General features: G+C 38.5%; 1 protein-coding gene across 1 annotated transcript in view; it reads left to right on the forward strand.

Annotated features, from left to right (window-relative positions):
* mbd2 (methyl-CpG binding domain protein 2) overlaps nt 1–19,156 on the forward strand; it is a 71,242-nt gene extending 52,086 nt beyond the window's left edge. Inside the window, exon 7 of the mRNA XM_088355607.1 lies at nt 18,909–19,156. The gene's annotated coding sequence lies outside the window, so the exon portion shown is untranslated. The remainder of the gene's footprint in view (nt 1–18,908) is intronic.
* The last annotated feature ends 3,899 nt before the right edge of the window (nt 19,157–23,055 follow it).

Below are 23,055 nucleotides of genomic sequence, written 5' to 3' on the forward strand. Positions count from 1 at the left end.
ATTCATTTACCCCTGTTTCTTAAAAAACTGATGCAATGACGTATGCTTTTGCCAGCTTTTGACAATCAGTCGGAAATGGGCCAGGCAGATGTATTTTTAGCTGGACTTGTCAACACTTTTTCGGTGATTCCTTTCCACAAATTCCGAGACTTCATGGAATTTTACTAAAATGTCTTTAATTTAGGCTAATTGAATGATGGCTGCGTCCTACTCCCCACCATCTTTCTTAAAACACCCACACAAAAATCAGATCTTGTCGTTTGAAACACTGCCAAATTATGTTGTATAGAAGATCCTAAAGAATTTGGGTTTACTAGTTTAAAGATATATTTCACACAGGTACATCAAATTAACAACAAGGTCGATAAAAAATAAAGTTAGGTATGTCCTGCTTTTTTTTATTTGATTTTGATGACAAAAAGGAAAATATGACTTGTAAAGTACCCACTCGGAAACAAAGATTAGTACAGCAAACTGGTCTTGTTTTCGGGCATGGTTTGGTACATTGGAAGTTAGGTAGTGAGGCAACTCGTCCTCGACGCAAGCGAGAGGTATGTTTTCCAATAAACCCATACAACAAAGGCGACAGTCCAAGAATTCATCAGGCAGTACGCATGATCGGACGACCAGGCAAGAGTTCAGTACACTGGAATAACAAAAGAATGACATAAGAGTTCTTGGGATGTGACATTGGAAGGCAACAAACTAGCACAGAGCCAAGGAGACAAAGTGTTTAAATAGCGACCATGGAGAAACCAAGTCAAGTGATTGCAGCTGTGAGGAGGAAAATTAAACCCTGAACTAAACAATTAAGGTAAGGTCAAGAGAGTGAGAGAGGAGAGTGAGTGATAGACAGAGAACTTATATAGAAATGGGGACGTGAGTGCAGGATCGTGACGTGCCTCATAATTTGTGCTGTAAATAGTTTGGGATGCAAATTCATTTTAACATTAACACCATTAAAACTAGCACCCTTACACTTGTATTTTTACTTCAGGTGTGCACCCCTTATCATCATACAATCCAAAATTCCCAAGCCGTCCAGCCTATTGTTTTACAATTCTCAAATGTTTAAAGCATGCCAAAAATAGGAATAATTCATTGGTTTCGTCCCGGTTAATTTAAATGAAGTTTGATGTCATTTGGAGAAGCAAACACCATTTTTTAAACTAGATTATGAAGTAGCTAGCCATGCACAGACCAAATGTTTTTCTTGAACCCAGATTGAACCAAATAACCTGTAAGTTCCGATCTCATTTGGAGTTTAATGACATTGAGATAACATTTTAGATTCCTTCTTATTTGACTGTGAGTCACAAAACTTTGCCAACTATTGAGTAATTGTTTCAGGTCTCTGTGACTAGCTACCTACACCCTGTGGAGTTCTTAGAGCGTTTTACCTTTAAATACCTTTTTTCAATCACCCTTCTTAAATCGAGTAAATATAATTAAGACAAATAGATACATTTGGGTGGAGGCTTAAGGACCCAAGAGCAAAGAATTACGCAGAGGTGTTCAAAATGAATAAATAAACATATCAAGTGTCTAACACAAGGTACTAAAGAACAAGTAAGAACAACACTTTAGGTGGAATACACTTAGCAGAGATGGCATGATTGCATCCGGAAATATCTGCAACATGAGAAAGGAAATTGTGTGGTACTTACTCTTTCTCTATAATCGTTGACGTGAGCAGGAGTGTGAATCCGTGGATCAGTCCTTGGTGTGCAATTTGTATATGTTCTCTCTCCAGTTGCAGAGTTTTTCTGTGTTGATAAGTTTATAATTTAGTAGACATTCAAAATAGAAGAGAAAACATCAATGGATTTTGAACTTGCAGGGAGAACAGGAGACGACTACCTAATTCTTGTAAGAAATTCCACCCTGTTCTAAAAGGTCCCCTCCTGAGCCTTTTTTTAAATCTCCTAGGTTACATAAAGCACATCAGTCCCAAGGGGTTTGGGAATCAAAGACCAGCAACGTGATTGGCCAATAGTGACAATTATGTAAACCACGAATGATAGTCAATATAACGAACAACAGTGCAAAATAACAGGCAAGAAAAACAATGAGCAGTGAGCCAAAATGACAAACAACTGTGCACAATAATAATGGTCCGATAGTAAAAAGTATTAGTACATTTTAAACACTGTGCCTTTATATACGGGGCGGCTTATTCTTTTCTTTTTTTTTTTTGGCGGCACCAAGGAAAACACCAATCTGCTTTTTTCCTGCTCTAAATACAAAACACCACAGTGACGTCTGAAAACATTTATGATGCCCTTTAATATACATTTATCCATGTTTCTGCCAACATTATTTAAATACTGTTATACATACCAGAAGCAAAATTGGAGATTTGACAGTACTTAATTGAATATTTACAACATACAAACAACATTTCACCTTTTTCACCCACAAATCAAGTCCCCAAATGTAAACATCCGAATTTAACAGCAGTGGAAGTAATTGATCAAAATTGCTTCAACTTTCTTTCAGTATAATCTGAGTCATTGTCAGATCGCTGGAGTTTTATTTAATTATCAAGGAATGATAACAAGTGAATGCAATTTGGTTCATTACTGCATCAACCAGAATGAGACACGTCTGGTTTTCAATCTGGCACTATTCTCCACAATGCGATACGGCTGTACAAAGACGAAATTGACTGATTTGAAAAGAAAAAAAAAATCATACAACACCATATGATTTGAAATTATGGACCTGGCACAAGTAATTTGACACACTTAAATATGACTTTGAATAAGTAATCGTTCCTCCGCTCTCAGTCTTCCAGACTGCAGGGTACTTTTCCATCTCTGCTTGAGTACTAGCACACAAGACAACTTATGGATCAACTTAGCTGCACAAAAAGCAAATGGTGGAGATGGGAATGAGTCAAGTGAATCTGATTGTGGGAAGTTTCAATTGCCCACATGTCTGTCATTGTGCGATCAACATTTAAGTATTAATGGGCTACGGAAAAACCTTTAAAGCCAAAGTCAATCCAAAGGATTTCCTAACAATCATGTTTTATAGACCTTCACTTTGCTAAACGTGCATTTTGATGAACATTATGTCAGTAAAATATAACTTCTAACCCCCTTTTTTATAGCAGCCATTTCGAGAAAGCTCTCAAGTGTAGATGACGTCACAAACGCTCAAGCTTTATACAACAACCAAATGCGTTTAGCTTGCAGATCCAAGATGTCATATTCACTTAAAAGCCTTCTCAAAATGGCCACCCCATCAGATCGATAAAGAATACAGTGGTACCTCTTTTTACAAACGTATTTTGTTCCAGGATCATGCTTGGAGCTTGAATTGCTCGGGTGACGAGCAAATGTTCCCGATATGAAACAATTCAAAACCAATTGGTCTGTTCCTGTCCTCCCAAAAGCATACAAGTGATCACTAAATAGCTATGAAACACATCTTCCCGATCACTAAAGACACATTCAAATAGTGATTAAACATTATGAAACTACAGTAAAATACAGTAATATATAAAAGAATGTGAGGTTATTATGGGTGCCTTAACAGAGGTGAGTGTGTCCTGCAGAGAAGATCAACTTGTGTTTCCCCCATATCTTTTACTCTTTTTTTTTAAACAATTTTTAATTTGTGAATTTTTCTTATTTAAAAGAAAAAAACAACTCCAATCCTTTCTTGTCTATTTCAGCTCTGATCTGGATCGTCTTTGTTACTGGTAGCAGGCGACAACATTATTCGTAGATTGCTTATATTGTCGCGTATTCTACAAAGTCCGTCTTTATGTGAGTAGATGCTGCTTCGTGTTTGTAAGCTTTATCATCACTTAATAAGCACGATTTTTAATCATCAATAAGGGGAACGATTGGCGAAGTTTGATAGGTATGAGATCGAGAGACTGTTGATACGTAAGCACTTACTATACTCTTTAAATTAAAGGTACTGTCACTTCAAAAGAATGTACACACATTTTTTACAGCAATTTTAATGTTTTGTTTGTGTGCCTGTTGTAGTTTACATGTGCAAACTGGACAAGGTGATGCTGGCAGTGAGGGGCTTTATTGTATCTAATGGGACTGCTCGTGAATTGGATTTCCCTGCGTAAAGTGAGCAAGTTTGTTGAATTAAAAAAACTCCACACCAAAATTCTAGCGTTTAGAGGTGCTCGTATAAAGAAATACCCCTTATTGGTTCTTAACTAGGACAGCACGGCGGCGCAGTGGTTAGCGCGCGTGCGGCACAGTTCTGAGGGCATGAGATCAAACCTCCTGTGTGGAATTTGCATGTTCTCCTCGTGCTTGCGTGAGTTTCCTACCACATTCCAAAAAACATGCATGTCAGGTTAATTACCAGTCCAAATTGTCCCTAGGTGTGAATGAGTGAGTGAGTTGTCTGTCCCTGTGTGCCCTGCGACTGGCTGACAACCAGTTCAGGGTGTCCCCTGCCCACTTCCCAAAGACAGCTGGGATCGGCTCCAGCACCCCTGCGACCCTACTGAGGATAAGCGGTGCAGATAATGGATGGATGGATGGGTTCTTAACTCATATTTTCCAAACACTAAAGACAGGAGTAGAGGCATGTATGAGGTAATTGTTCTGCCTCTGTACTTTCTGTTGAAAGTGCATGTAATTTACGCTTGACCGTTAGGTGGCAAAATTATGTTTGTTTAGACTGTCACATTTTACACACAAGAAGAAGCAATTAATCAGAATTACATTATAAATAAGAGTTAAGGATTGTATTTTAGCTATTACTGGGGGCTCTGTGCCTTGAGAGTTTTTACATTAAAAAACTACCCAATGGCTGAAAAATAATTGGTATTTAGAAAAATTGAGACAAGTTAAGAGGCTTACTCACAAATTGAAGGATGCTGAATTTCCCTGCGGGGATGAATAAAGTATCAATCTATCTATCTATCTATCTATCTATCTATCTATCTATCTATCTATCTATCTATCTATCTATCTATCTATCTATCTATCTATCTATCTATCTATCTATCTATCTATCTATCTATCTATCTATCTATCTATCTATCTATCTATCTATCTATCTATCTATCTATCTATCTATCTATCTATCTATCTATCTATCTATCTATCTATCTATCTATCTATCTATCTATCTATCCATCCATCTATCTATCTATCTATCTATCTATCTATCTATCTATCTATCTATCTATCTATCTATCTATCTATCTATCTATCTATCTATCTATCTATCTATCTATCTATCTATCTATCTATCTATCTATCTATCTATCTATCTATCTATCTATCTATCTATCTATCTATCCCTTTGACACATTTCAAATTTGTTTATTAGATTACGACCAAGAGAAGAATATTCTAACCAATGACAGCATATACAGTTTGTAGCTGAATGCCAAATATAGGAGCGACCTTCAGTACCCTGTGAAATCAACTGACTGGGTGATTGAATCTGTACTACCCCCTCAGAGACATTTGCAACAGAAGACTCCTGTGGTAAGTGAATGGATAGTGAAGAACTTGCTTACTCCCATATCTGACAAAGAGGCTCCAGGATATTAAAATTTAGAACCGTGACGCTGCACAACAGTTTCTACTGCCATGCAGTAAAAGTCATAGTCTTTAAAAAAGATAATAATGATGGATTTGTATGATATTTTTTTTTTGTTTGAACAAATTTATTGACACTAATAACAGAAAACAATCATGACAATCTCAACAACAATTAAGCACATTCACAATATTATATTCCAATATGACGTTTTTAACAGCAAACACAATGTGAGGTTTGAACAACCCTTCTCGAAAATCTTATTGGCTTTAAAAAAAGTAATCGTTGTTTTGATTGCCATGTTCAGCCAAGATTTGGCCTTTGACTTAGGACCTGTTATGGGATCCTTTGATGATGATGGCGGCGCGCATCGACACAGCGGCTCACAGCTTATCAGCTAATTTTCTATTTATTACTGTTCTCTTGTCTATTTTGCTTTCTTTTCTGGACTCATGCGTGGCCAATAATACCTGTAGTCAGGAGGAACTTATAAATTTGGTTCTTCGTCTAAATTTTGACTTTTTGGGCACTTTTCATACCACCTTTTATATCTGGCAAGAAATACAAAGGGTTGTGGGATCTCCGTGGGTGGCCAACCCACTTACGGAGCGCCAGAGACAGCATAGGGATCGCAAACAAAAGCGGGGCTAAGGTACGGGAGCTACATCTGCGAAACGGCAGAGAGGGACATAAAGATGATGGAATTGTGCCTAATTCCACCAATATTTCTTCATCGATCTTGCCTGTCAACTGACGCCTGAGACTCAACACGCCCGAACGGCGACATCTTGTGGCGATTTCTACAAAGACTTCAGCTAAGTTAAAAGATGCAGCAAAGCTAAAATTTGGTCTTTTAAATATTTGGTCACTTGATCCAAAAGCTCTACTTGTTGGTGATCTCATTCGTGATCACAAACGTAACCTGATTGGTCTGTGTGAAACTTGGTTGGGACCGGATGAGTTTTTACCGTTAAATGAGGCTTCTCCTCAAGACTACGTGAGCTGTCATGAACGTGCTCCTTGACCAGGGTTGAGTAGGGTTACTTTAACTTGATTACTTTCAATTACTTTTGGATTACTCCAATACCAAATATGCTAATAAAAGACAAAAGAAACTAAATATGAATAAAATTACTAAACTTTGTGCAGGCTTGGGGAGTAACGGAATACATGGAACGGCAAAAATGATGTTGGCAAGCTGTTTGGATTTATTTTCATTTTGTTTCTGTCGCATTTTATGTTAGTTTTGCTGGAGATCAAAGCGATCAAAGCCAGGAGAGAACGCTTACCACGTGTTGTGAGTATAATTGTATTCATATTTAGTTTCTTTTGTCTTTTATTAGCATATTTGGTATTGGAGTAATCCAAAAGTAATTGAAAGTAATCAAGTTAAAGTAACCCTACCCAACCCTGGTCATGGAGCACGTTCTTTGAAGAAGGGTGGCGGTGTTGCACTTATTTCGGAAAAAATACGTAAACTTACTCCTCGTACCTCTTATAATTATAAGGCGTTTGAGGCTCTTGTCATACAGTCCTCTTTAATGTCAATTTTTATTATATATCAATATTTATCACGCACCAGGACCATACTCAATTTTTTTTAAATGAATTCTCTGAACTTTTGTCTGACTTAGTAACCTTGGCAGACAAAATAATAATTATTATAAACAAGACTGCAGGAAATCTGAAAGAAAATGGCGCGCTAGCAAGCTTGAGGTTTTTCGTCAAACCTGGTGTGACAGCTTGTTAAAGTATAAAGCAGCCCTTGCCTCTGCAAAATCAGCCCATTTTTTGAAGGTGATTGAAGCACAAAAGAATAACCCCAAAATCCGACACCGTAGCATCGCTAACAAGGCAACAGATTATTTCAGATAGTTCTACCCATTCAGCCCATGACTTTATGGTCTTCTTTAATAAGAGGATTTAACGCATATGGGAAGAGATTTCTAAAGACCATGTAAATACCTCACATATTAAAGGTCTGAAAATTATAGATGTGCGACATGGTGGCTGTCCAGGGATTTATTTCCTGATTTAGTTATGAAGGCCGCGCGACAAAGCCTGTCTTTCGTAACAAAATCAAAGTCAAAGTAGACTATTTAAACAGAGCAGTCACAGGTGGATAACGCAAAAAAAAGTTAGAAGAGCAGCTCGTCCCAACACGAATGTAAAGTTTGACATTTTTAGCCCAATAGGCCCGAAAATCCTGTCGGGCTTGGGCTCGGGCTTAAGATTGTACATCTACCCTGAAAGTGGTGGACAAAACATGTTCCTGCTTGCGGAAAGCTTGCTCGCTTTAGAGATGTCCAACCTTTTCGCTATTAAATCAACACTGCAGTGTATTTCCTTGTTTAATGGCTGTTGGTGTGATCACTTCGGTGGATTACTGCTCCTTAGCCAATCATACTTTGTGAAACCGGTGACCCTTCTAAATGCCAATCGGCTAGAACAACAGTTTTCTCGAAAACTGATAGTAGGCCTCAAACCGTCATGACTTTTTGAAGTACTATGGGTAGATTTTTGAGCCTGGCAACAATTATAAAAGGACACATCTGGAAGCAGCACAAGCATGGAGAAGGAATGATTAACAATTTGGAATTATTCAATAAGTTTCGATGTACAAAATATAATTAACATTACATGATTCAAATAAGGGGCGGCACGCCGGCTGAGTGGTTAGCACGTCCACGGCACAGTTCTGAGGTCATGGGATCGAATCCTCCTGTGTGGAATTTTCATGTTCTCCCCGTGCTCGTGTGGGTTTCTTCCGGGCACTCCGGTTTCCTCCCACATTCCAAAAACATGCATGTCAGGTTAGTGAGTTTTATGTCTCTGTGTGCCCTGCGACTGGCTGGCAACCAGTTCAGGTTGTCCCCTGCCCACTGCCCGGGATAGCTGGGATGGGCTCCAGCAACCCCAAGACCTTACTGAGGATAAGCCGTGCAGATAATGGATGGATGATTCAAGTATTTTTTTTTTTTTGGTAATCAGAAAAAGCCTTGCAGGCCCTCCATTGGATAAGATAAGGTTCATTTTTTTGTAAATCTTTCTGTGACTCATTTGACTTGAACTTCACCGCATGTCCCTGGTAACTGTTTGTTGGACGTATGTATGTGTATGTTTTTCTAAATAATTCTTGTCGTCATACTTTTTCTCCAGACATGTAACAATTTATCAAAAGTTAAAACGTGAGCAAAAAGGAATACATTATTGTTGGCAAGTTGATTTTTGACTCACAAGTGGCCTTCCATTTCTTTTTTGCATTTGAAATATTTCAGGTCAAAGACAATTGTTAAAAATGTAAATGAGAGAAATAGGAGTAAAAATAAGGAAAAACGCCTAATATTTAATATATAGCATGTTGCAGCACAAATAAATAAATACAGTACATGCATTTTGACCTCTTTGAAAGATTTTTGCCAAACCAACATTTAAATCTGACATTTTAGGACAAAAAATACACCGACATTATTAAGACTAGTTTAGTTTTACTCTATTTATTCGTCTTAGCTTCGTTGAGCACACAGTGCTCAGCAGCAGGAGTAGGTTGAATACCAACTTTTGGCCTCGCCTTGTCGCTCTGCATTACAATGCCAAAGAATTAAGTTGAGTTTTCAAATGTAAGAAAGAAAGACTGGTATACAGAAAGATTTGAGTATTAAAGAAGAAATAAATGAACTTGATTATGACAGAAAAAAATATGAGGAGTTGGGGGAAGGAGAGGCGGTTGGTTGAAGGAGTTGGAAGAGGAAAGGGCAAGTTGTTAATTTCAAGGCCAGATATCTCTGAGGCAGCAGAATCTTCAGGGTCAATTGGGCCACTGACGAAACTTCACAAGCCGACGTATTTTAAGAGGCATTAACCTAGGGCAGTCGAGGTTAAGCTCTTCTGGTAAACAATTGGAAGTACAGTAGATAAGTTCACAGATACTGCTTGTCTACTGATGTGGAGTTTGCATATTCTCCCCACACCTGAATGAGTTTTCTACGGGCCATCTGGTTTCCTTCCATATCTCAAAAACATGCATGGTAAGTTGACTGGCAGGTCCAAATTGTGAGTGTGTGTCTGACTGTCTGAGTTTTTTTTCTGTGTGTACCCTAGGACTGTCTGGTAATCAGTCCGGGTTGGGTGCTGGCAATTGCTCCAGCACCACGTAACATTGTTAGGTTTTGCGGGTGGACCCAAGTGAAAGAAAGCAGGAATGAGGCAGGGGTGCTCAAGATAAGGACAGTATTTAATAACAAAACCAGGAACAAACTAACAAATAAACATGGGGTCAATAAACAAATAGCATGCCCAAACATAATCAAACCTGACAATTTCCAAACTAGAAACAAAGAACACACCAGAAATGTAAATGCAAGGAACAAAGTAACAAATAACATATAAACCAAAACCAAAATTGGCAATATCCAAAACTGAAACAAAGACCAAACCATAAATGAAAATTCAAATGCAATGACCCTCCGCAGTGTGCTGTCCGAGCAGTCAAAATAAGAATAAAGGTGTGAGGATTGGGCCCAGGTGTGTCTTGCTCCACACTCGGTCGGCGCCCTCTGGGGAAAGATGGATTACCTGACATATAAAAGGACAATCAAATGGAAAATGTTGGCAAGTATAGAGTGCCTAGTGTAAGTATTGGGCCATCGCTCCAATAAAGTTTTTCAATTGCCACATATCAGGCTTTGAACTTAAAGCTACAAAACTGAAAAAGAGTCAACAAAATGTGAGACACAATTGAGAAGTGGAACAAAATTATTTAAAATTGTATATTATATTTACAACAGAAAAAATGAAAGGTAGGTGTTGCAAAAATATTGACACTTGTATTCTCAGCTAAGCTGACTGACTCCAGAAGTTTCCTGACAATGTATAAATTATCCAATGTCAACCTAGATTACAAACAATAACATATTGCAACTGTGTGTCATAGAATCTGAGTATAAATTCACATGCTCTGTGATGAGCTCAGAGGAGAACAGACAGCATCATTAAGACTAAAGACCACACCAGAAAGGTCTGGGATAAAGTCCAAAGCAGGGTACAACAAGATTTTGCAACATTTACACATCTCCCGGAGCACTGTGCAAGGATTAATATCATAATGGAGCGGGCATCGATCGGGGGTGAAACAACAAATCTACCGTGCCCGCTTTGGGCTTACAAAACTTCCTCCAGGACCTGGAGATGAGTTTGGACCCTGGTAAGATACAATGTTGTCTGAGAAACCATGAATGCTGAAAACTGCAGAAATCTTAGCTGAGGGGAGTTTGGCCAGAGGAAAGTAGTGAACCATCTTAGAGAAGCTGCCAAGAATGGTTAAAATGACTGAGAAACACTTTGACGAGGGCAGACCTGAAACAAAGTTAACAGAAATATGTGACCATTGCCTCTTAGAAACCTCTAGGGGTTGTAACTCATCTTGGCGCACACCTCACATACCTGAACGTATTCTGCTATGTCTCCCTTCAGAACGTAGTGCAAAGTGAAGACCAGGCAAACCTAACCTTGGGGGACTTGAGAGTGAAGAAGTGCGGCAATAGTTCTGTAAATACAAATTAACTTCCAATAGAAGTTGGCAAAACCTAAAAACTGTTGAACCTCCTTTCTAAACTTAGGAACCCGCCATTTGGCTACCGCCTTGATCTTCATCTCCCCTTTCGCGAACATAAATCTCAAGAATGCCACCGACAATTTGTGAAACTCGCATTTTTCTGCCTTAACATATCGCTGATTGTCCAATAATCACTCCAAGACGTTTCAGACATTAGTCTTGTTTGTCTCCAAATTGGTAGAGTAAATTAGAATGTTGCCAATGTAAACAAAAACATAACAATTGAGCATGTCTCTAAGAACACCGTTGACAAGATTTTAATAGACCGCTGAAGCATAGGTTAGACCGAAAGACTGGATATTCGTAATGTCCAGTAAGGGTGTTAAAAGCCTTTTTCCGTTCATCACCCCTCTAATTCTGACCAGATGGTAAGCATTTCTTAAATCAAATTTCACTAATTAAAAGGCAGTGGATAGTAGGGGTAAATAATACTTGTACTTAATGGTATGGTCATTGAGACCCTGATCATCAATACAACGTCAAGTCAAGCCCAGTGATGTTTATTTGTATAGCCCTTAATAACAAGCAGGCTCTAAGGGCTACACATTCCACAGATTATTGCAAACCAGAGACTATTATTACGCCATCCCCTGATCTCAAACCTAAATGAGGGCAAGGAAAAATTCAAAAACCTTATTATGAGGAAAATGAAGAAACCTTTGAAGGGACCGCACATGGAGTAATCCCCCTTCCAGGATGACCAGGCTGCAATGGATGTTGCGACAACAAGTAATATACAGATATTGTCAACATGAAATATAGGTCATTCATTAGCTATAGAATATAAGTGTGTTTTATGCTTCAATTTAAACAGTTCCACTGAGGTTGCAGATCGAATCTCAGGGGGCAGAGCATTCCACAACACCGGGGCCCGAATGGAAAAATCTCTCGAACCTGCGTATCTCTCCTTGGCTCTGGGGATCACTAGTAGACCAGCATTTTCAGAGCGAAGGCTCGGGACCACAACATAGGGGGAAATTAAATCTGAAAGATATGAGGGAGCCAGACCATGCAAGATTTTTTTAATAATAGAATAGAATAGAATAGAATATACCTTTATTGTCATTGTTACAAATGGGCTAACATATTGTGACAACGAAATTGGGCATGACACTCCAGTTTTACACATTTATAGTGAGGTATGAGCAAGAAGATAAAGGAACAGAGAAGATAATGTTATAAGACAAGGGGGATAAGGCTATAGTTATAATTTACATGGTATTTACACAAGAAATGTCGGCATGTGGGATGTTACATACAGGGTTGTCGTGATAACGTTGGTATCGTAACGGTTGTGCAATATTGCATTTGGTGCAAAGTCATCATAGTGCAAAAATAGTCAATATGCATTGGTGCAACATAGACATCATAGTGCAGAAACAGGAAATGGTCAGACATTGTGCAATTTGAGCATTAAACGTAGTGCAGTCGACATGTGCAAGAACAAGACATGAGTAACATCATATTCGTATGAGGTAGTGTTGGCACGAGTTTTCATTTTTTTTTTTTTTTTTGTTGTGCGGTGTCTGTTTGAGCAGTGAACAAACATAGTGCAGACAGCATGTACGTGAGTACCATTTTACATACGTGTGAGGTAGTTTTTTTGCAACAGTTTTCAGTTTTTTGTGCGGTGTCTGTTTAGGGTGGTAATGGCTGTGGGGAAGAAACTGTCTCTGAGTCTGTTCGTTTTTGCTTTGTGTGACCTGTAGCGCTTGCCGGAAGGCAGCAGGTCGAAGAGATGGTGGCCGGGGTGAGAAAAGTCCTTGATGATGTTTTCTGCTCTGCTGAGGTAGCGAGAGCAGGCAATGTCCTCCAGACTGGGCAGAGAGCAGCCGACGATTCTCTGGGCTGTTTTGATGATCCTCTGGAGCTTTTTCCTGTCTGCTGCTGTGCACCCAGCATACCACACCGTGATGCAGTATGTTAGGATGCTCTCCACTGTGGCTTTGTAGAAGGACACCTGCAGCTGCTGTTTTAGGTTATTTTTCCTGAGCAATCTCAGGAAGTGCAGTCGCTGCTGGGCCTTCCCTACCACCGCTCTGGTGTTTGCAGACCAGGAGAGGTCGTCGGAGATGTGCACGCCCAGGAATTTGAACGAGTGGACTCTCTCTACACAGTCTCCTTTTATGATGAGTGGTGCTGGATTCCTGCCATTCCTTCTGAAATCCAGAATCAGTAATACCAACAGAACTAATGCAGGTTATCTAAAATTTTGGTAATGTGATCAAACTTTCTTGTCTTAGTTAAATGCCTCGCTGCAGCATTTTGTACCAGCTGCAGGCTTTTTATTTTGGACTTCGGGAAACCGGAGAGTCTTATCTTTCTTCTCGACAAATAAAAAAACAGCGCCGGCAAGGGACTTAGATGATCGAATAATGCATGTGACTAAAGACTCGCGAATGTATTGTTTCATAGTCTCTGGTTCAGGGCCCGTTAATAAATATAAAAGACCCGTAGAGGGTACGAAGCCCGGTATCAGTTCAATGGCACTATTGTATGGTTTATGGGGGGGGGGGCAGATATTTAGCCTTAACTTTGCTGAACCCTTTTGCTAAATCATAGAGATGGAAGGAATTCCAGAAAGTGACTTGAGATTGGTGTTTCTGTGGGGGGTTCATAACAAGAAGACTGACAAGGTTTACTCCAGGAGATAATTAGGCCAGATCCCCAATCCAACTGTGGGTTGTGTAACCTTAACCAGGTTGAACCAGGTACTAATGAATGAAATAACTTTTCATAAAAACTGACTTTGTTACAACGCCCATCCTTAAATTTAACATGGATAGGGTTAGTAATGTGAGTTACCACACCTATCAAAGAGCCGTCGATGGCGTACAATTTACGTGGGTGTGGCAGTGGTTGCAGATCCACTCTAAAAGCTCTGGCGAGAGAGGGGCTCAAAAAGTTAGAGTCAGAACTGGAGTCAATGAATGAGGGCACTTTTTGGCCCATAAGGCCATGTGTAATCGTAACGGAGGTACTACCACACGTTATACTGTTCATAGTGGTCTTACTAAGACTACTTGCAGTGTTCCCATTTTGTGGTAATGAATACCAATTCATGTATCTCCAATTTTCGTAGTTCCGCTAAAAATGATACAGATATCTCCAAGCTACAAGAAAAGCATTATACAACTTGTATTGAGTCAATTTTTCATCAGCAATTATAAAAGCATAAATTAAATGTTAAGTTGCTTAGTGTTACATTAAAGTTAAATATTTTTGTGTTCAAATATCAATACCTGAAGGATTTTTTTTTTCTTCTCCAATTGCAGAGGAACATATATATAATCAATGAATTGTGTATGCATAATAAATTGCCGCACAGATATGGAGGTAAATTGTTTGCAAAACTGACATATCCCATTTGTTTTATTATTTAGATAAGGGGTGGGTAAACTATGGCCCATAGGCCACATGTGGCCTGCCAAACCTTTGAATCTGGCGAAAATAATAAAAGCATAATGCTCTTCCCCCTGAGATCCGATCTGCTGCCTCAGTGGACATGTTTAAGTCTAAGCTTAAAACTCACTTATACTCTATAGCATATGAATAACCTAAACTTCTTATATGCAATAACTTGTGAAGCCCTTTGAGACTATTTGTGATTAAGGGCTATACAAATAAAAATGACTTGACTTGACTTGACATAATGACAATGTATAAAAAGTAAATAAACTACTACTAATAAAAATATGTTGTTTGTTTTTTTGTGTCATCCTTGTCCCCATTGTCCCTTTGCTTGTCAAATAGAGAAATACAAAATATTTAAATATAAATAGAAAATGTAAGTGCCTAAAAGGTGACCTGCAATATTAATTTGCCTTAATTCTGAAAACTAAAATAATACTACAGTATCACTGTAATACAAAAACAGAACTACATGAATACTACAAAATTACCACTATGAGAAAACACTACAAATATACTACAAAATTCTTCTATCAAAATACTACAAAAGTATGACCACAGAAGCATTACAGAAATGTGACAAAAATACTGTGAAGATACTGCAAAAAACTACAGAAATCCTATGACAGAAATACAACAAGAATACTAATACTAGAAAACTAACAAATCTAGTGCTTGAAAAAAGGGGCTATTTACAGTATATACAACAAAAAAACTACTAGATTTATGCTAAAAAATCGTAACTCGTGGTATACTACAAAAGCATGACCACAGTAATATTACATATATATATATATATATATATATATATATATATATATATATATATATATATATATATATATATATATATATATATATATATATATATATATATATATATACAGTGCATCCGAAAAGTATTCACAGCGCCTCACTTTTTCCACATTTTGTTATGTTACAGCCTAATTCCAAATTGTATTAACTTAATCTCTTATCTCAAAATTCTACACAAAATACTCCATTATGACAATGTGAAAAAGTTTTTTCTTACTTTTTTTGAATTGATTAAAAATAGAAAACTAAGAAATCACATTTACATAAGTATTCACAGCCTTTGCAATGAAGCTCAAAATTGAGCTCAGGTGCATCTTTTTTCCACTGATCATCCTTGAGATCTTTCTCAGCTTAATTGGAGAGCGCTCTTGACCTCAGGCTGGGGCGAAGGTTCATTTTTCAGCAGGACAATGACCCAAAGCACACAGCCAAGATCTCAAAAGATTGGCTTTAGAACCACTCCGTGAATATCCTGGAGAGGCCCAGCCAGAGTCCAACCTTGAATCCGATCAAACATCTCTGGAGAGATCTGAAAATGGCTGTGCACAAACGTCTCCATTCCAACATGATTGAGCTTGAGACTTATTGCAAAGAAGAATGGGCAAAACTGCCTAAAGATAGGTGTGCTAAACTTGTGGGATCATATTCAAAAAGACTTATTGCTTAAGGCTGTATTTGCTGCCAAAGGTGGATCAACAAAGTATTAAGCAATGCTGCGAATACTTATGTAAATGTGATTTCTTAGTTTTTTATTTTTAATAAATTCAAAAAAACTTTAAAAAAACTTTTTCACATCGTCATAATGGAGTATTTTGTGTAAAATTTTGAGATAAGAGATTAAATTAATACAATTTGGAATGAGGCTGTAACATAACAAAATGTGGAAAAAGTGAAGCACTGTGAATACTTTCCGGATGCACTATATATATATATATATATATATATATATATATATATATATATATATATATATATATATATATATATATATATATATATATATATATATATATATACATGTCCCCCTAGTGGGGAGGTGGCTAGAGTCTTTTCTGACTCTTTCCTGGAGATATCTGAAGTTTGAGCGCTCTCTTTTTCTCCTTGCAAGTTCAAAATGTGTTCATGTCTTCACTCTTTTGAGTGTCGACTAAACTTTAAACTTATCATCAGCTCATTGGTCAAGTGTTAGTTGGATATGACAAATCAATTTTTTTTTTGAATTGCTATTTTTGATTGCCATCTTTCTTTCTACCATGCCTAACAAGCAGTCTGTGCCATCTGGCATATGGCAAAGTCTCAACAACATGCTAATGATCCTCAAAATTAAAACGGCCCCAACTGCCAAATATTTGTACCCAGTTACTGGCTGTTTGTGAGTCATTGGTATAATCACTATTCCCAACGTACCGACCCAACCAAAATGAATTGAACATGGTTTTCACGATTGGCGTACACAGACATTTTGAGCGCAAGTGCTCAGAGGTAGGTGTTGGCGGACTGATCCAAATCTCTATATTATTAAAACTCAGGAAGTACTTGCATCAGATAGTTGCGATTGTCCTTGGGTCGATGTTTTCACGCCTTTCAAGTTTCAAGTTGTATTGTTTAGACTATTTGCACTTTGAAAATATTGTGCAATGGATGGTATAATCGTCATGTTGCCATTGTAATATTTGTGTTTTTGTTACATTGAAACCTTTCCTTGTGCATTTGGCATGTGACAATAAATTATTCTAGTAGAAATATTTATTTATTTGTTATACTGTTAAAGAGACGATGTGTATTATTTAGTGTCTCCTACTAGTTAAAAATCAAGGAGAACAATGAAAGATCAATAAATACTATTTTATGTTCGGCCACATTTTTTATCCAAGAAGAAATATTTAAAATGTAACCCCACTTTTTCAAAATGTTGTCAAAGAATTATTTTTGATGTATGATGATGATGTACAATGATATAATGTATAATGATGTATAATATACTTGAAGAAGTGTGTGAAAAAATGCTTGCGCGGACGCCCGGGGCGTGCATCTTTTACGTCGGGCGTACAACACAAACAACGTCTCTGCCAGAGTGGGCGACAACTTTTTCAAGAAAGGAAAAAAATACATATTTTTTCATATTTTATTTTTTTCGGTTTTTAAAATATTCGTTCGGTTTGGAAATTTTCGGTTCTTTAGGCAATTTGCATAGTCGGCAGACAATCAGAAGTCTGCATTGAATACCTTTGTGCTTCTGGACTCTAATATCACTAATATCATAATGGAGAGGGCATAAAACCACGGCAAACCTACCCCAAAAAGTCTTATGTTATTTGCAAGAAGCTACATTGGGGACACAAATAACATATGGAACAACGTGTTTTGGTCAGATGAGACCAAAAATTGAACTTTTTGGGCTAAATACAAAGCGTTATGTTTGGCCTAAAAGAAACATTGCACATTTGGAATTTTTTGCCTGACCGGGTTATTAGTGCGAATACAGTGCAAACCTTTAAGCAAAGGTTGGCAGAAATAGATCTGTCAAATTTTCTTAGGGGAGGGGGCGTAAGGTGACCATATTTGGCCATGCTCACTCTCAGCATTAGTTTTTTTTTTGTGTCATGTTTTGATTAATGTATCCAACAATACCTTCAATAAACATTTCATTTCATTTCATTCATCACCCTACAAACAGCATCCCCACTGTAAAATATAGTGGTGGCAGCATTGACAGCAAGCAACAAAAGCACTGTTGTTGCTTTTCCATAGCAGAGACTGGGAGGATTGTTAGTGTTGATGAAACAATGGAGACTCAAAGTGACCAAAATGCACCATTTTACATCTCATATTTTTTGCCCAGCCTTTTTGGGATTTTTGGTACCTGTAGCAGCAAGATATCAGACAGAGATGCCAGTTCCTTTGTAGATGAGGCTCATCTTATGTGAAACAAGCATAATAGAATAACATTTGGTGTCGCCGGGATTGACGTTGCTGAGCATTCTACTTGAGCAAGCTTGTTGGGATTGTGGTTTGTTGAAAAATTGCCAGGGGGCCACTAGGGAGTGCCAAAGAGCAGCATGACTGCAGGTAGCTCCAGAGCTGCTTGTAGACGAAAGTGAGATGTGAGATGATTATTGATTTTGTTGGTATTCATTGGAGTGCCTTGACACAAAACCCAGCTAAATACACTCACAGAGGCCCACAACACCACTGTGTAAATTTCACAAAAATGGGTTTACTCGTTTTGGATAAGCCATATACAAACACGCGCAAATTAGGATTTATATAATTGTTTTGACTAATACACACTTTTCATGTAAGCAGTGTCTGAAACTCATGACAAAAAATTAGCGGTCTCCAGTGCCACCACTATATTTTACAGCGGGGATGCTGTTTGTAGGGTGATGTGTCAGACCCGCCGACTTAATATGGGTGGAGATAGAACACGTCACACTCCCTTCGGTATGCCACCCTATCACGTCGTGTTTGGTCGCCCATTTTCTCTCTTTCTGCGATATTCTGACCCAGTTCTTGTTACGTCTGCTTTTAGGCTGGTTCAGAGGTGCGGAGAACCTGGGAGTGAGCGCGGAGGCATCTTCTGCGGCAGGTGTCCATTTACAAAAGGTCGGCTGATAAATGTTCGGCTGGCCCTTGATATTTTACAAGGCAAAATATGTGGCTGTCCACACAGAACCTGGCGCTCAGGGTGGAATCCCGCAAGCTTCCACCCAGGTTTGTTGGTCCTTTTTCTTTTTTCAAAGTCATCAATCCTCTAGCACAGTGATTTCCAACCACCGTGCCGCGACACACTAGTATGCCTTGAGAGATCGTCAGGTGTGCCGTGAGAAATGATCTAATCACTTTTTAAAATTTAGAATTTTTTAAACATTTATGAATCATTTTCTGTAAATATGTCATTGTCAGGTGTCTGTAATGTAAAAACTGGGGGTATTATAAATTATATTGTAATTAAACATAATATTCAGTGTCATGTCATAACATTTTGGTTAGTGGTGTGCCGCAAAATGCTTCCAATGTAAAAAACATGCCATGGCCCAAAAAAGGATGAAAAACACTGCTCTAGCAGTCCGCCTATATCTTCCTAAGGGATGTACGTTCATCCCACATTTCCTGTCATTCAGGTCAAGCCGGTTAAGACTAGCCATTTGTGCCCTCCGGTTAAGCCCCCATATGATCATAAACACTGCAAGACATGGCTATGTTTGATGAGTTTAATGGTCCATATGGAAAACTAAAAGTTGTAAAAGGGACAGTGTGTAATATTTATGGTGTGTGTGTGTATATATATACTGGACTGTCTCATTAAATTACAATATTGTGATAAAGTTCTTTATTTTCTGTAATGCAATTAAAAAAACAAAAATGTCATACATTCTGGATTCATTACACATCAACTGAACTATTTCAAGCCTTTTATTATTTGAATATTGCTGATTTTGGCTTACAGCTGAAAAAAACTCAAAAATCCTATCTCAAAATTTTAGAATACTTCCTCAGACCAAGTAAAAAAATAATTTTATAACAGCAAAATTAAATCAAACATTTGAAAATGTCCATTGATGCACTCAGTACTTGGTTGGGAATCCTTTTGCACGGATTACTGCATCAATCCGGCGTGGCATGGAGGCAATCAGCCTGTGGCATTGCTGAGGTGTTATTGATGCCCAGGATGCTTCGATAGCGGCCTTCAGCTCATTTGTATTTGTAGGTCTGGTGTCTTTCATCTTCTTCTTAACTATACCCCACAAATTCTCGATGGGGTTCAGGTCAGGGGAATTAGCAGGCCAATCAAGGACAGTGATGCCATGGTCAGTGCACCAGTTACTGGTGGTTTTGGAACTGTGGGCAGGTGCCAGATCATGCTGGAAGATGAAATCCTCATCTCCATAGAGCTTTTCAGCAGATGGAAGCATGTAGTGCTCTAAAATCTCTTGGTACAGAATTGCATTTACTCTGGACTTGATGAAACACAGTGGACCAACACCAGCAGCTGACATGGCTCCCCAAACCATTGCTGACTGTGGGAACTTCACACTGGATTTCAAGCAACTTGGATTTTGCTCTTCTCCAGCCTTTCTCCAGACTCTGGCGCCTTGACTTCCAAATGAAATGCAAAACTTGCTTTCGTCTGAAAAGAGGACTTTGGACCACTCTGCAACTGTCCAGTGCTTCTTCTCCATAGCCCAAGTCAGACGCTTCTTCCGTTGTCTTGAGTTCAGAAGTGGCTTGACCATGGGAATACGGCTATTGTAGCCCATTTCCCGGACACGTCTGTGAACTGTGGCTTTTGATACCTGGACTCCAGCTTCAGCCCACTGTCTTTGAAGCTCCCCCAAATTCTGGAAGCGGCTCTTCTTCACAATTTTGTTAAGGCTGCGGTCATCTCTCTTGGTTGTGCAGCGTTTCCGGCCACATTTTTCCCTTCCAACAGACTTTTTGTGGATATGCTTTGAAACTGCACTCTGTGAACAGCCTGCTCTTTGAGAAATTTCTTTTTGTGTCTTACCCTCCTGATGGAGGGTATCAATGATGGTCCTCTGGACAGCAGTCAGATCAGCAGTCTTCCCCATACTTGTGATTTAGTTTACTGAACCAAGCTGAGTGTTTTTAAGGCTCAGGAAACCTCGCAAGGTGTTTCGAGTTAATTAGATGATTCAGGTGATTAGTTGAATAGCCTACTTGTATACTTTTTCATGATATTCTAATATTTTGAGATAGGATTTTTGAGTTTTCTTAAGCTGTAAGCCAAATCCAGCAATATTAAAATAATAAAAGGCTTGAAATAGTTCAGTTGATGTGTAATGAATCCAGAATGTATGACATTTTTGTTTTTTTAATTGCATTACAGAAAATAAAGAACTTTATCACAATATTCTAATTTTCTGAGACAGTCCAGTATATATATATATATATATATATATATATATATATATATATATATATATATATATATATATATATATACCTCATCTCATTAGCTGCACCGCTTATCCTCAGTAGAGTCGCGGGGGTGCTGGAGCCCATCCCAGCAATCATCGAGCAGTGGGCAGGGGACACCCTGAACTGGTTGCCAGCCAATCGCAGGGCACACGGGGACAGATAACTCACTCGCTCATTCACACCTAGGGACAATTTGGACCGGCCAATCCACCTGAAATGCATGTCTTTGGAATGTGGGAGGAAACCGGAGTGCCCAGAGGAAACCCACGCAAGCACGGGGAGAACATACAAACTCTGCACAGGAAGTCTGGAGCTGGATTTGAACCTACGCAGGAGGTTCCCAACAACTTTTACAAGAAAAAATAAAATCTTTTGTTTTAATTTTTTTTATTTTTCAAATCAAACGTTTGCTTTATTCCGATTTCGAAATCTTCGTTTGGTTTGGGAATTTCGGTTCGTTTGGCAATTTGCATACTCGGCAGCCAATCAAAAGCCTGCATCGAATAACTTCGTTGCTTCCAGACTTTCCTGAGCGTTATCGGGTCGCGCATTTGCATAGCAATTTCTAAAGGAGACCCACAGAAAACACAAGAAAAATTGAAAAGTTATTAGGAATCAAGCCAATACGTCAGCCCCAGAAGAAATATTCGAAAGAAAGTTGTTTCCGGATAAAACAGATCGAAAATGTCACTTAGCAATTACGCCTATGAAAACAGCGAATAGGAGCCCCCCTGGCCTCACATTCAAAAGCATCTTCCCCTTAAAAAGGATGCGAAACACCTGCTACAATAAGCAATGTCTTGTTTGTTTGAGTTCATGAGTCTAGCTTGCTGTTCTGCTTGCAGAGCCTGCTAAGATAAGTGTTGTGCCTTTACATGTGCTATATGTGCTTAAATTATTTATTTGATTTGTACTACTTTTATTTTATTTGATTGATTTAAAAAAATAATAAAAATAAATGCGACGTTGCTACAGTTACTCAGTACTTGAGTAATTTTTTCACCAAGTACTTTTTAACTTTTACTCAGGTAAGTATTTGGATGACTACTTTTACTTCTACTTGAGTAATATTATTCTGAAGTAACAGTACATTTACTTGAGTAAAGGTTTTGGCTACCAATGTTCCCTCTAAGCTGCGTGTGTGTGCAATTGCACACTACCCAGAGCTTTTCCGCGCACAAGAAAATCTAGCCAGCTCTCAAAAAAGAGAGCTCGAAATTGCTAGTTAAAAAGCGAATTAAGTCAAAGTTACACTGCATGAAGGTAAAAATACACGTGTTCCCATGACACTGTGTTCCAAATGCGGTATTTTGAAGTCAATGTCGAAGTAGAACAAAGTTCTACTATCTATTATCCTCACAGCTGTTTTCACTTCCTCCCATCAGGACTCTTCGTCTTTCCTTTTTCAGAACCTACCCCGCTTGGTTCCTTGCTAGTTCATTGTCTTTCTCCTCACATTCTAAGCACTCATGTCACAGCGCTCTTGTCCACCCAGTGTACAGAAGGCCCGCTTGACCTCCCAGAATACGAGCACACCCTGATAAACTGTTGGACTCTCAACTTCAAACTGGACATACTGGATCACCGAACCTTTTGCATGTATATTGTATTATGTTTGTTTGCCTCTGGTGTTCTGGATGCCGTTGACTCGCTGCCTGCCTTTTTGTGTACTGAACCCTGCCCTGATAAAGGACTTCTGTTTAAATATATTAATCTTTCCTTCTGCATCGTGGTTC

This window comes from Urocampus carinirostris, chromosome 16 (genome assembly GCF_059441175.1).
Source record: "Urocampus carinirostris isolate Australia breed hairy pipefish chromosome 16, RoL_Ucar_1.0, whole genome shotgun sequence".
Lineage (NCBI taxonomy): Eukaryota > Metazoa > Chordata > Actinopteri > Syngnathiformes > Syngnathidae > Urocampus > Urocampus carinirostris.